Here is a 12464-nt window from a genome sequence, read left to right as displayed (position 1 = left end):
TGAAGGTTTATTTTCTGTTCCTGTTACTTAGATAAGCAGGTAATAAGCAGCCTCCCAAAGTTCCTCCATCTGCAAAAGAGTTCTTTTTAAAAGGAGGGGAGGACTTCCGTGGTGGCGCAGTGGTTGAGAGTCCGCCTGCTGATGCAGGGGATGCGGGTTCGTGGAGGCCACAACAGTGAGAGGCCCGCGTACCGCAAAAAAAAAAAAAAAAAAAAAAAAAAAAGGAGGGGAATGTAAAGCTGAGCTATTCTGCTCATTTACACAAGTTTTGACAAAATTCCTGTGACTCTGTAACTCTAATACCACCAGCTTAGAGACGGGATCTTGAAAGGAACTGAAATTACTAGGCCTGGTTAGTATCTCCCAGAAGAACTTAATAGGTCAGCAGCAGTCAATTATACTAATATGCAAAAAGGAGCAAATGTGCTTAATATAGCACCATAAAATTTTAGAATCAGAAGAGACCTGCAATCTAGTTCAACTTCCTCATTTTACCACTGAGGAAACTGATTCTAAAAAGTGAAATCACTTGTTAAGGTCACAGTTACTTAAGAGTCTAGGACTTAAACCCCAGTCCCCAGTTTAAAGACTCCTGACCCTAAACAATACTGATGAATAAAAGTTTCTGATCTGTTATAAACAGCAGTGAGATGAGTCAATCTCAAGGCAAGTTAAAACTCGTTTCCCTTTCCAGTCTTCACAAAGGAATAAAAGTAAGCATATTTTCGCTTGCCCTGAAACAGCCACACATTGCCCATACCAAAAGCAAACACTTCACAACTGTTTGTTCTGATGGGGGGGGGGGGAAGGGCACAAAGACAACACAAAGAAGAATCAATGACTTCCTTACTGGGTTTTTTTTGCCTCTTTATAAAAATTTTCTTGCTTTTACTTTGCAAATGAGCAAGTTTAATAGTTGCAGGTCGGGAATTCCCTGGCGATCCAGTGACTAGGGCTCGGCCCTCTCAATGCCAGGGCCTGAGTTCAATCCCTGGTCAGGGGACTAACACCCTACAAGCCACATAGTGTGGCCAAAAAAGAAAAATAAAATAGTTGCAGGTCTTTAGAGCAAATGGAAAGAATAACCACATTTCTGTTTTCACAATACTGAAGGATACTCGGCTACTTCGAATTTATTCATAAGTCCCTACGACAGTTTTCCGTACAACCACCCTAGATGCTGTCAAAGGAAACTAGGAATTGTTTCATTTGGATCTTAACACCCAACTTCATTGTTGGTTATTTTTTACCTGTTTAGGTAATCTTCTACACAGACACACAGCTAGTTCTATCAGATCTTAGAAAGAAAGAAACCCCTTTTAATTAAACTGTGGGAAATAAAACTGACAAATATACCAAAGGGCTTGAGGTTTCGCAAGGTACAAGTTCTGACATGGGGAGCGAGAGTTCCTTTTCCATGCTGGATATTTAGCTCCTCATAAATTCAAGTTCTTCAGGGAAAGCTGTTCATTAAAAATGTGCCCTTCAGGGCTTCCCTGGTGGCGCAGTGGTTGAGAATCTGCCTGCCAATGCAGGGGACACGGGTTCGAGCCCTGGTCTGGGAAGATCCCACATACCGCAGAGCAACTAGGCCCGTGAGCCACAACTACTGAGCCTGTGCGTCTGGAGCCTGTGCTCCGCAACAAGAGAGGCCGCGACAGTGAGAGGCCCGCGCACCGCGATGAAGGGTGGCCCCCGCTCGCCGCAACTAGAGAAACCCCGTGCACAGAAACAAAGACCCAACGCAGCCAAAAATAAATAAATAAATAAAAATTTTTTTTAAAATGTGCTCTTCAATAGTGGCAAGACGTTCCTCCTCAAATTAACTTTCTAAAACATGACAGAAAAAAGGTTTTCATTTCCCAGACGAGTAGAAGTGGGGGTTTCCCCCATTCTGACTTAAATGAAAGAAGAAAATTGAGGTGCTGAACCCCGACTTCCTTTAGGGATAGGAGGGCGGGAAGACGCAAGGGATTAAAGGGAAGGGGAGAGAAGAGTTCTGACACTTAGTTTTACAGACATTAATTCATTTAATAGTCATGACAGCTATGTGAAATAGTTATTATCCCCAATTTAGAGATGAGAAAACTAAGCTCCAGAAGGTTAAGCAGTTTGTACAGGATCTTCCATAAAGTTACATAGCTGGGATTTGCTGTCAGGCAAGGACTGAAGTCTTGCCCTTAACCTTACTTCCGTTAACAGCTCTGGGTTCTCCAAGAGCAGAATGCATGCCTGTTTTACTGAACTTTGTATCTCCAACATCTGAGCTAGTGCCTCGCAACAGCAGGTGCTCAAAAATGCCTGATGAATGTATGAATTAAAAGATAATTGGTAGGACTCCCCTGGTGGTGCAGTGGTTAAGAATCTGCCTGCCAATGCAGGGGACATGGGTTCGAGCCCTGGTCCAGGAAGATCCGACATACCGCGGAGCAACTAAGCCTGTGCGCCACAACTACTGAGCCTGCACTCTAGAGCCCTCAAGCCATAACTACTGAGCCCACGTGCCGCAGCTACTGAAGCCTGCGCGCCTAGAGCCCGTGCTCTGCAGCAAGGGAAGCCACTACAATAAGAAGCCCGCATACCACAACGAAGAGTAGCCCCCACTCACCGCAACTAGAGAAAGCCTGCGTGTAGCAACAAAGACCCAACACAGCCAAAAATAAATAAATAAATAAATTTTTTTAAAAAAAGATAATTGGGGCTTCCCTGGTGGCGCAGTGGTTGAGAATCCGCCTGTCGATGCAGGGGACACGGGTTCGTGCCCCGGTCCGGGAAGATCCCACATGCCGTGGAGCAGCTGGGTCCGTGACCCATGGCTGCTGAGCCTGTGCGTCCGGAGCCTGTGCTCCGCAACGGGAGAGGCCACAACAGTGAGAGGCCCGCGTACCACAAAAAAAAAAAAAAAAAAAAAAAAAAGATAATTGGTAAATTCAGCAACAAAAAAAAACTCAACTCAAAACTCTGCCAAGAACTTGAATAGACATTTCTTCAAAGATACAAAAATGGCCAATAAACACATGAAAAGATGATCAACATCACTAATCATTAGAGAAATGCATATCAAAACTACACTGAGGGCTTCCCTGGTGGCACAGTGGTTGAGAGTCCGCCTGCCGATGCAGGGGACACAGGTTCGTGCCCCAGTCCGGGAAGATCCCACATGCCGCGGAGCGGCTGAGCCCGTGAGCCGTGGCCGCTGAGCCTGCGCGTCCGGAGCCTGTGCCCCGCAATGGGAGAGGCCACAGCAGTGAGAGGCCCGCATACCGCAAAAAAAAAAAAAAAACTACACTGAAATAAGACCTCACACCCATTAAGATGGCTACTATAAAAAAGAAAAGAAAAAGTGTTGGCAATGATATGGAGAAACTGGAACCCTTGTACACTGTTGATAGGAATATAAAATGGTACAGCCTCTGTGGAAAACACTCTAGTGGTTCTTCAAAAAATTATGAATTACCATATGATCCAGTAATTCCACTTCTGGGTATATAACCAAAAGAACTGAAAGCAGGGTCTCGAAGCAATAGTTATACACTCATGTTCACAGCGTCACTATTCACAATAGCTAACATGTGGAAGCAACCCAAGTGTCCACTGAGAGGTGAATGGATAAGCAAGATGTGGTGTAACCATACAAATGGAGTATTATGCAGCCTTAAAAAGGAAGGAAATTCTGACACATGCTACAACAAGGATGAACCTTGAGGACATTATGTTAAGTGAAATAAGCCAGTTACAAAAAGACAAATACCATATGATTCCATTTATATCAGGTATTTAAGAGTAGTCAAAATCATAGAGACAGAAAGTAGAATGGTGGCTGCCAGGGGCTGAAGGAGGGAGGAATGAGGAGTTACTGTTTAATGGGTAAAGAACTTCAGTTGTGTAAGATAAGAAGAATTCTGGAGATGGAGGGTGGTGATGGCTGCACAACAACGTGAATGTCCTTAATGCCACTGAACGGTACACTTAAAAATGGTTAAGATGGTAAATTTTATGTTATGTATGTTTTACCACAATAAAAACAATAAAATAACTGGGGACTTCCCTGGTGGCTCAGTGGTTAAGAATCCACCTGCCAATGCAGGGGACATGGGTTCAAGTCCTGGTCCGAGAAGATCCCACATGCCGCAGAGCAACTAAGCCCATGGACCACAACTACTGAAGCCTGCATGCCTGGAGCCCATGCTCCACAATAAGAGAAATCACCAAAATGAGAAGCCCACACACCACAGCGAAGAGTAGCCCCCGCTCACTGCAACTAAAGAAAGCTCGCGCACAGCAACGAAGACCCAACGCAGCCGAAAAATAAATAAATTAAAAAAAAAAAAAGATAACCGGTATGCCTTTGTACGCCCTTTTTATCCTAAATGGTAACATACTATTTTTCTGCGGTTTGCTTTTATACTTAATATTTTAAAGGGAAAAAAAATGATAACTGGGATATTTTCCAAAGAAGCCGTACAATGACAACTAAGCACATGAAAAGGTACTCAACATCACTAGCCATCAGGTAAATGCAAATCACATCACAATGAGATATCACATTTCATCCTCACTAGGATGCCTGTAACCAAAAAGATAATAACAAGTGTTGATGACGATGTGGGAAAACTGGAATCTCGCTCATTGCTGGCAGTACAACCACTTTGGAAAACAGTTTTTCAGTTCCTCAAAAGGTAGGGTTCCCACATGATCCAGCAATTCTATTCCTAGGTGTGTACCTAAGATGAATGAAAACATATGTCCACACAAAAACTAATACACATATGTTCACAGCTGCATTATTCATAACAGGAAAAAGTAGAGACAACCCAAATGTCTATCAACTGATGAACAAACAAAATGTGGTATATCCACACAGTGGAATGTGATTCAACCATAAAAAGGAATGAAGCAGCATTGATATATGCTAAAACATGGATGAAGCTTGAAAACATTTTGCTAAGTGAAGTCAGTCACACTGTATGATCCCATTTATATGAAATGTCCCGAATAGGCAAATCTCTAGAGATAGAGAGTAGGGGTTGGGAGAGTAAGGAGGAAATGAGGAGTGACTATTAGTGGGTACAGGGCTCCTTTTTGGTGTGAAGAAAATATTCTAAAACTGAGCGTGGTGATGGCTGCACAACTCTATGCAAAAAAGATAACTGGGGGAAAAAAAGATAATTGGTATACCCAGAAGTTTTCCTATTTACCACCTACAACCAGATATTTTTGACCAAACATCATAAAAAAAAAAAAAACTTGCCAAAAAACTTAATGATTATAAAGTGCTAGAGACCAGTAAGAGGGACTCCTTCTCAGGACAGGGAAGCCTTTGCCTGATATAAACCCAGACATCTTAGCTCTATTTCCTGTTACCTGCCCTCAAACTTCAGAGCAGTAGACTGTCTGCTATCATCTCAACACACTACCTTTATGCCTTTGCTCAATCCGGCCTAGAATGTCTTCTCTAACCCACCCCTGCCTAGACACCCTCCGCCTCCATCAATGCCAAACACAAGAGCTAATTCCCACTTGAGAAGCTTCCTTAATCCCCTCTCACACACACACACCCATGCCAAGAGAACGGACCCTCTTCCAGGGCCCCAGCACGTCTCCGCCTTAGCCTCCACCTGGCCCACAGTTAGCTGTCTCACCTAGTGAGACAGAGTCTTTGCAGCACTCAACAAATGTTTGATAAATCGGTATTTCTGGGGTTTTTGCCCACCCCACGGGACACTCTCTATTGGTCACATTCATCTGAAAAGCTTTACTAAAAATGTAACCATTCGCAAAATAAGCCAGGTGACTCACAGGCAACTAGTGATCCTGGACTAGTCTTTCCTCTGTCTCCTCGGTCTCTTCGGTATTTGAAAGCGCCGACTCCCTTAGCACTATGACTGTCACCGAATCCCTACATTAACAGAGTAACCCCAGCAGGTGGACAGGGCAGGTGTTACCCCACTTGACAGAGTGAGAAGCAGACTGAGAGAGGTCAAGCAACTTGCCCAACTTCACATGACTCATGGAGTTGGGGCTGAAGCAAATCCAGGACCTCAAACTTCTTCTCTTTTTTTTCTTTTTTGGCCGAGCTGCGTGGCATGCGGAATCTCAGTTCCTGGACCAGGGATGGAACCCATGCCTCCTGCATTGGAATCGTGGAGTCTTTACCACTGGACCGCCAGGGAAGTCCCTCAAACTTCTTAACAGTAGTTCTGATTCCCCATGTTGGTTTACCCAGAATATTTCCAGTGAAAATATTACACTTTTAATTACTTCAAAATAGAAATATAGATCCAGCCATAAATATATTTTTTAAGTATAAAGAAGAAAAGATTAGAAGGACATACTCTAGAACACTGAAATAATCTTCTCTGAGCAGTAGGATTATGGATAATTTGCTTTTTTCTATGTTTTTTAATATGTGTGCTTTATATCTTACGCATTGAAACCACATATTATAGGATAACCAATATATGTTATTAAAATGTAAGAGCCCTTGTAAAACTGGTACATAAGGGGAAAATAAACCTGAGAACCTAAAAAAGTAACAACTTCACTAGAAAAAATTTTCTAAAATCTGAATCTGACTCTGATACTAGATTCTCAGTGTCACAACCGAAGCAAGCCACGTATACCTTACAACAGAAATTAGCAATACTTTTTTCCAGTCACCCATGTGTGAAAGAAACTTAGTGACAAAAGTTTTCTTTCACTTAAGCTGTAAAAGAAAAAAAAATTACCCTGCCTATAAAGTTTATTTTTCTATAGTGTGGAAAAGAGAAGTCTAAATAGGTTACTTCCTGCCTTACCATATTAGAAGGCAATGTCTCCAGTAAGAAATCATTCTATGGAGGAAACCAGATAAAGAGAGAAGGCAGGAGATAAAATGATTTGATTGAAAGATTTTTAGGGAAATTTCCCTAATATCTCTTATTTTTCCTGAGAAGACAGGGAAAAATTATGCCAAATATTTCAGCGCACTACTTGACCAGGGATCTGTAGAATCAGGAAAAAAAAATCTCATTAAAGTTGTCTTCCCTTTTACAACAAACACAAATGTTGGATGATTTGCACCTCCTGAACATCCGGATCTTCAGGCCTTTAACTTCAGAGAAGATAGAGTAAATCAAGGACTCGGCAATTTTAAGAGTAAAAAATGGGCAGAGTTAAAACTGGGATCTAACCCAAGCTATACTTAGACATAAGTAAGCAAAGGAGAATACAAATATCAAACTACTTAATTCAAGTTAGAAGAATAATATATTAGACCTTATGCTTATATAAAACATTAGGGCAGCAAAATGTCTGTCTGTAGTCTCACTGGAATTCCTAAGAGGCAAATGAGAATACAACTCCCCGAGGAAAGAGATAGCAGAAAGGGTTCCCAACAGGGATTCTGTAATAGGAGTACTTCTTTCCTAAGATTTTGCAAAGAACACTTTTAAGATTTTGTTGCTGAACCACCATAAGACAGACAATTAAAAAACAGACTCACCCACTGAGTTAGTGCTAGTGGAATCTGTCCTTCTGGAAGTGCCAGATGGAGATTAAAAAAAAAAAAAGCTCTTTACTAATTGTGGCCAAGATTCCTTGGTACTTGGTGCCAGGGCCAGGATATTAACCCAGATGTCCTAGCCAAATTCAAGGTTGGTTAATTACAGTCTGCCAACCCACCCAAAAAAAAAAAAAAAAAAAAAAAAAACAACTCCTCTGTTCCCCTGATTTGAAATCTGAAGAAGTCACTCTTGAAATTCTTGTACAGCACCATCAATATGTTTTCCCTTAAAAGTGCATTGTAATTCAAATACTGACTTAAAGCATATGGATTCCTTGAGTTCCATCTACATGGGAAACATATACTATGCATATTAAAAATATATAAGATGCTATATTAGTTTAAAGCCTGCCTAAACAGTTCTCTAAAAAATTCATATTCAGAGTAATACTGTCACTGCCTTCCAATTAAGATTGAAGAGACTTAAATAAAAGTTTATATTAAACACAGATTTTGAACCATGAAGCTTTTAAGACTAAAAAGGAAGGCTTTACTGCCAGGAGCACAATTCCAGGAAAAAGCTATATTTGCAAATGTCAGTTACAAGGCCTCCCAGGGTTGAGCAAAAATCCTGCATACAAACAGGAAAGTATATACTTAACAGCAAGTCTGAACATCAAGTACTGGTCTGGCCTTTCTGCCAGCCACTTACTCAAGGTTCCACTGCCAACATATTCTGTGCATTGCTTAAAATAATATAAACTATGTTCAATTTCTAGCTCTGTATTCACTGGCTGTGCGGCCTTTTAGGGAAGTTAGTGAAATTCTTTAAGCCTTACTTCCCCCATCTTTAACTTTTTCTTCATCAAAATCACTAATAACATGGCACAAAATTCTTCATCTTTCACTATTTTAAAATATTTTAATACATATTTTAAGGGCTACAACCTGCATGGCCTTAAATTATCTGTCTCCTCCCAAGCTCCCACCTCAGGACCCTTGTCCTTGCTGTTACCCCTTCTTAGCATGCTCTTCCCTCTGGGATCTACATTCCCTCACTTATTCTAGATCTTTATTTAAAAGTCATTTTCTCAGCTAGGTCTCTTCTTATCACCCTATCTAAAATTTCCATTACCCTAACTCTTGTCCCCCAAACTTCATATTCCCCCTTTCCTGATTTATTTTTCCTTACCATGTACCACTCTCCAACATTTTTAATATGGTTATTGTCTGCCTCCCCTACTTGAAGGGGAGTTTCAAGAGAGCAGGGATTTCTGTCTGTTTTATTTACTGTTGTATCACCAGCACCCGGCACACAGTAGGTACTCAATAAATATTTGTTGAGTGAATACCAAATGAGACCCTAAGTACTGCCCACATATAAGTACACCATAGCCCCACAAGCTCCCTTTGGGAAGACTCCCACAGATTTCAAAATTACTGAAAAGAACTACTGGTTTGCAATGATTAGTAAACAACGGTGTCCATTCTTTATATCAGAGAAAAACACTCAACCTCTCACCTCATTTGTACAAGGAAGAGAGGGAAAGAAGCTGATAATTCAGATAAAGTGGAAAATTATATGAGGTGAAAAGTCTCACTTTAGTTAACACTGCACGAAGTTTTCTTTTAATGTTAACAAATACTAAGCCGTCTTCCTGTGACTTTACTACACTACTTTCAGTTTTTTTCTTTAGCTTTAACTTCTATAAAGCCAGTCCTGAAACTTATGGACCTCATATTTTCAATTAACTAAATAATAAGTATTTACTGAGCACATGGGACTCTGCAGAATTCTGTAGAGGGTGCTATAAAGTGAAATACAAGGTCCTTGATAGATAGATAGATATACACACACATATCATTGAGATATATACACACATACACACACACACACACACACACACACACACACACACACACATTGGGAAGAACAGAAAATACATCTGTAAAAAACAATGAAGAACATCTGGCAGCCAATATGTGACAAATTCAAATGTGCCTACCTTTGTATGGAGTATAAGAGGCCCAAGTCATCTCTTACACACCCATGAGTTGGGTTTGGAATCCCAAAAGAGACAGCACGTAAAAGCAAGAGTCAAACATGACTGACTTAATGAGTCACATAGCACGCGACAGACTCAACGTTAGACACTAGGCTAAAAAAAAAAAAATTTAAAGTAAGTAAGAGAAGCACCAAATTCTAAACTCCTAAAGAACAGAAACCAGATCTGCCTACGTCATACTGAAGCACAATTAGGAGTTTAAGCAATTGCTGAAAAAAAGAGGGAAGGGCCGATCTTTATCTTTAGACAAAATACCTTTGCAAGGTCCACCCAGTTCCGTTTTTTACCCTTTTAAACAATGCTTAGTGGGAAGCCTAAGCTGTACTTTACCACTTTCTCTGAACCTCAAAAACCTAGGATAAGCTCTTGGCCAAGCAATCACCCACTTTCTTTGCTTTAAAAAGGGCCAGCCACAGGCTTCCCTAGTGGCGCAGTGGTTGAGAGTCCGCCTTCTGATGCAGGGGACACGGGTTCGTGCCCCGGTCCGGGAAGATCCCACATGCCGAGGAGCGGCTGGGCCCGTGAGCCATGGCCGCTGAGCCTGTGCATCCGGAGCCCGTGCTCCGCAACGGGAGAGGCCACAGCAGTGAGAGGCCCGCGCACCGCAAAAAAGTAAATAAATAAATAAAAATTAAAAGGGCCAGACTTGGGCTTCCCTGGTGGCACAGTGGTTAAGAATCCCCCTGCCAACATAGGAGACACGGGTTCGAGCCCTGGTCCGGGAAGATCCCACATGCCGCGGAGCAACTAAGCCTGTGCGCCACAACTACTGAGCCCGCATGCCACAACTAGAAGCCACCGCAGTGAGAAGCCCGCACACCGCGCAGCAACGAAGACCCAAGGCAACCAAAAATATGTAAGTTTTTTTTAAAAAGACCCTATAAAAAGGGCCAGCCTTGCTCCTTGCCAGAGAGGCACTATACTAATTTAATTACTCAGCACCTGGAGTCAGAATACCTGAGCTCAAATCCTGACACCACCACTTATCAGCTGTGTGACCCTGAGCAAGGTTCCTGACCTTTCTACGCCTCCTCTGTAAAATGGGGATAATAACAGCACCATCACTGGGTTAGGTTAATTAATGAGATAAAACATATAAGAGACTTGCCCAGGGCATGAGCACAGGAAGCCCTCAATAAATGTTAATATTTCCAGAGAAAAATGCCCCAAAGCTGAGGAGCCACATACCTGAGGATTCTTGCAAAAGATTATCATTAAACCCAAAATTCTAACACATTTGGTCTCCGGACTTGTGCATACTATAGGTAACAGTAGTAATTAAATAAATAAAATAAAATAAAAACCAGTAACACCCACCAGAACCAGAACCATAAGAGCAGCAGCAGTAACACTAATGCTGAGCTCTTACTGGCCAGGCACTGTCCTAACCTGAAACAGGAAGAAGGCAAGGCCGCTGAATCCAACAAAAATAAGAACAAAAAGCAGCATTTTCCCCACCCTCCTTCTTAAAAACGGTAATTGGCGCCCAGGTTTTGCTAAAAGCAGGTAACTGAAGATTACAGACTTAACGTGCAATTTCTTCACATCAAAGAGGTGGGGCTGGGAAGGGAGGAGGGAGGGAGTGGTGCTCGGCTCCTGCCAGATGGAAAAGCCACATGAAGTGGAGAAACAGCCGAGTTCAAGGTTTCTCCCCAGATCAAAATCAGATTTCTGAAGCACAGGACCTCCAAAGGAGGGGAATCAGAAGGCTCTGCTTTTAAAATAACCTCTGAACAAGTGTCATCTGTCTTCCGAGCCAATGCCCCGCCGAGGCAGAAGGTTCGGGTTACGGGGCAGCGGTGTTATTTCAGAAATCCCTGTCACCTCTTGTCATCCACCTTCTCCAAGAATCACAGTCCCACTCGGAGTGGGGGGTGGGGCTGGGGGACAAAAGCCACGGCCGCCCAGGCCCCAGGCCAGCAAGGCCAGCCCGCCGGCCGGCGCCCGCCACGGAGGCCACGGCCAGGTTGCCCTCCATTCCGGCTCGCGGGCACCGCGGCCAAGGGCCCGAGGCACACTCAGGTGCCCGCCGGGGCAACAGGTCCCGCCGGGCCTCGGCCCCCCGGGCGTCCGCCCCCCACAACCCCCTTCCGGGGCTTGAGGAGAGCGGAGAAGGGTGCCGGGGAGGGAGCGGCGCCTGGGGCGGCGCAGGGGCAAGGAGTCCAAGCTCCATCTTGAGGCGGGCGGAGGAAGGGAAGGCCGGGCTCGGCGCTGACAGGGCCGGCCACTTTTCCGGCTCCGGGCGGAGCACCCCAGGGACCGCCGGCCTCCACGGCCATCGCCCTGGGGCTCCCTGCGGCCCCTCGGGGTCGCCCCGGCGCGCGGGACTCGGTCCCCCTCTCAGACGCCGGGCCCGGCCCCCGGCCCCGAGCCGGGCGGGCAGGAGCTGGCCGGGCGGAGCGGGAGGGGAAAGGTGAAGAGGGGACGAGGAAGGGAAGAGGGCCCGCGCCGCGCCCCGCTCACCGCTCGCCGCCGCCGCCTCGGTCGCCGCCAGTCACCGCCACCTGCCCCACTGCAGCAGCAGCAGCAGCAGCAGTAGCAGTAACAGCAGCCGCGCGGCCACCGCCTCCCGCCTCCCGGCTCGTCGGCTCCGGGCGGGGGAGAGCGTGACGCGCCGCCGCGGGGCCGGGCGGGCACGCGCCGCCTGGAGAAGACGCCGCGGCGGCTCCTCCCCGCGCGCTCGGCCGCCGCGCCCAACCCGATCGGCCCCGCGCCCCGAACCTCGCGGCCCGCACCCCGCGGCCGGCGTCGGGCCCGAGCCCCGCACCGCCGCCTCTTTGTCTGCACCCGCCGCGGCTCGGGGGAGGCGAACCCCAGACCGCCGGCACGCCCGCCGTCCGGCCCTCAGACCCTAACGAGGACCGGGATGGGGAGGAAGGTGCTAGGGAAACCCGAGAGGCCTGGACTAAGGGGCT

At 45.1% G+C, this 12464-nt stretch overlaps 1 protein-coding gene across 1 annotated transcript in view; it reads right to left on the bottom strand.

The window, feature by feature from the left end:
• The window catches only part of CLIP1 (CAP-Gly domain containing linker protein 1), a 123948-nt gene extending 111814 nt beyond the window's left edge, over nt 1-12134 (bottom strand). Inside the window, 1 exon segment of the mRNA XM_060027968.1 lies at nt 12013-12134. The gene's annotated coding sequence lies outside the window, so the exon portion shown is untranslated.
• Nucleotides 12135-12464: the final 330 nt, after the last annotated feature.

The sequence above is a fragment of the Delphinus delphis genome, chromosome 13 (genome assembly GCF_949987515.2).
Source record: "Delphinus delphis chromosome 13, mDelDel1.2, whole genome shotgun sequence".
Taxonomy (NCBI): Eukaryota; Metazoa; Chordata; class Mammalia; order Artiodactyla; family Delphinidae; genus Delphinus; species Delphinus delphis.
This window is presented reverse-complemented; position numbering and strand designations above follow the sequence as displayed.